At 44.6% G+C, this 2,685-nt stretch overlaps 1 protein-coding gene and 1 pseudogene across 1 annotated transcript in view; one reads left to right on the top strand and one right to left on the bottom strand.

Annotated features, from left to right (window-relative positions):
- The window catches only part of PHKA2 (phosphorylase kinase regulatory subunit alpha 2), a gene marked incomplete in the record, with an annotated part of 84,256 nt that overhangs the window by 59,020 nt on the left and 22,551 nt on the right, over positions 1-2,685 (bottom strand).
- On the top strand, positions 2,046-2,412 carry LOC102493871 (non-histone chromosomal protein HMG-14 pseudogene; annotated as a pseudogene).

Genomic DNA, 2,685 nt, shown 5'->3' on the forward strand with positions numbered 1-2,685 from the left:
GGCTAAATGGGAGTGCAGTGACATAGCCATTACGCCAACTGCTGGTCCCTTTAACAATTCTTTATAAAAAAAATAAATTGATGACTACTGGCTCAGGACACTGTCACACAGAGGACTTGATATAAGTGTGCCTAATTTTTATAATTCATATGTTCATTTAAAACCAAGGTATTAGATGCTTTTTGGAAATAATGCTGCATGCACTATTAAAATATTACAACCCAAGTCTAAGAATAAAACCCATGCTAAATTATTCTTTACTTCTTTTATCTCTGAAGATGAACATTTTCAAAATGTGAAAACTGTCACTTATACTAGAACAGCTTTGATCAATTTATTCCCCTGCTTCAAAGTCTAAAATGATGAATGGGGGGACAAACAGGGGCACAATGGTAATGCAACTGGACCCACATGGAAAGGCTCCAGGTTCATGTCTCAAGGGCTTCTTGTGCACAGTGGGCATGCGTGCACACCTGTGATGCTAATGCTGGGAGCTGAACTGTGGGATGAAGACTCCCTTGGGGGTGTCTGTCTCTTTTTTCTCTCTCACGGAGAATATAAATTAATCAACTTTAAAAAAATAAAAAGACAATGTATTTCTTAGTGTACTGCACTCATAGCTCTCTCTCTGGATGGCCATACCTGCAAAGATCTGGCCTCCACGCCCTGCACACCTGCAAGCTGACTTTATTGACTATTTTCCAAACTCAACCTTTACCCTAAGTCTATTCCTTTACCCTGTCCCCTTTTTCTCAAGCACTTGCATCATTCCACCTACTCATATTCAGAGTCAGTTTCTTTCCTTTTTTTTTTTTAAGAGAGATTTTTGCTATAGGGTGTGCATGCTCACCAGAGAGACAGAAAACAAAAAATCACCCCCCAGGGGGATGGCCATGCCACAATCCCTACTCCTCCATTCTATTCTCCTCATCTTGGGCACACATGCACATGCTATCGGTGTGAGTTTTCTTTTTTTAATATTTATTTTATTTTATTTGTGATTATTATTTTTAAATTTCACCAGAAAGAGACAGAGAGATGGAAAATGAGAAAGCAAGCCGCCATTTCCAGGACTCAAACTGCTGTTGGCCACGTGGGAGTCTAGCGCCTTAACTACCATATCACTTGCTGGTCCCTCCTGGTATGAGTTTTAAGCTGCTGGGCCTGGGACTTGAACTGCAGTCAACTACATGGGAGTCCAGTGACATAACCGCTATGCTATTTGCTGGTCCCTAGAGTCAGTTTCTGCCTTAGTGACTGCCCATACTTTCCCTGCACCCCAAAGCCCTTTCTCCTCTCTTCCATTTATCTAAATCCTAGTTATCCTCCAATGTCCAGCTATAGGCCCTCTCTTTCCACAATGATGTCTCAAGTGTCTTTAGACCGGGGTTTGTCAACTGCAGAACTACTGATCTCAGTCCAGATGACTCTATGTCACGGGGAGCTGTCTTGCATATTTGCAGGGTGTTTACAGCATCCCTGGCCTTTGCCCACTAAATGCCAGTAGCACCTCTTTTCCAGGTGTGACAACCAAGAATGTCTCCAGGTATTGCCAAATGTGCCCAGGAGGGACAGACTGTCCCTGGTTGAGAATTGCTCCTTTAGACCTGGGATCATTGAGCTATAGCCTTCAACCAAATGCAGTTTGCCAATATTTTGTAAAATGGACTTGGGCTAGGCCTTCCAAACCAGACAGAGGCCTGGAGGAGGTGGGGCTTATACATACTTATGTCCACACAGAGCTGGTTCAGGTTGGGGCTCTGCCTGGACTGAGCCCTTGTACCCCAGCTTGGGCCAACCTGTATGTATCCTGTAGGACATTTTAGGGTCTTATTTAAGATAAGTATAATTGGGGAAGGCGGTGTGGCGTGGTGGTTGGGGCACTGGACTCCCACATGGCTGACTACATTGCGAGTCCCAGACCTGGTGGCTTGCTTTCTCACTTTCCCTTTCTCTCTCTCTGTCTCTCTGGTCAAAATTTAAATAAATAGGAGTTCAGCAGCTCCAGCAGCGGGAGGAGAGGTAGGGTTTATTTGCTCAACTCTGCAAAGGTTCTAGGCGCGCTGCGGCCTCATCAGGCACCCAGCACGCACCCTGTCTGCAGCCAAGATGCCCAAGAGGATGGTCAGCTCAGCCGAGGGGGTGGCCAAGGAAGAGCTCAAGAGGAGATTGGCAAGGTTGTTGGCTAAACCTCCTGCAAAAGTGGAGACAAAGCCAGAAAAGGGAGCAGGGAAGGATAAATCTTCAGACAGAAGAGTGCAAACAAAAGGGAAAAGGGGAGCAAAGGGGAAACAGGCTGAAGTGGCCAACTGGGACACTAAAGAAGATTTACCTGCAGAAAATGGAGAAACTAAAAATGAGGAGAGTCCACCCTCTGATGAAGCAGGCGAGAAAGAAGTCAAGGCGGAGTAACATCATATACCATGTCTTATCAATGGTTCCTGTCTCCCTTCTTGTACAATCCAGAGGATTATTTTTATCAACTATTTTATAAATGCAAATTTTTTAGTAGCTCTAGAAACATTTTTAAGAAGGAGATAATCCCACCTCATCCCATTTTTTAAGTGTAAATGCTTTTTGTTTTTTTTGAGAGGTTTTTGCTACAGGGCACGTGCGCTCGCCAGCCAGACAGAGAGAGACAGAGAGATAGAAAGTGAGAAATCACCCCCCAGGGGGGATGGCCAT

The sequence above is a fragment of the Tupaia chinensis genome, unplaced genomic scaffold (genome assembly GCF_000334495.1).
Source record: "Tupaia chinensis unplaced genomic scaffold, TupChi_1.0 Scaffold000567_1, whole genome shotgun sequence".
NCBI lineage: Eukaryota > Metazoa > Chordata > Mammalia > Scandentia > Tupaiidae > Tupaia > Tupaia belangeri.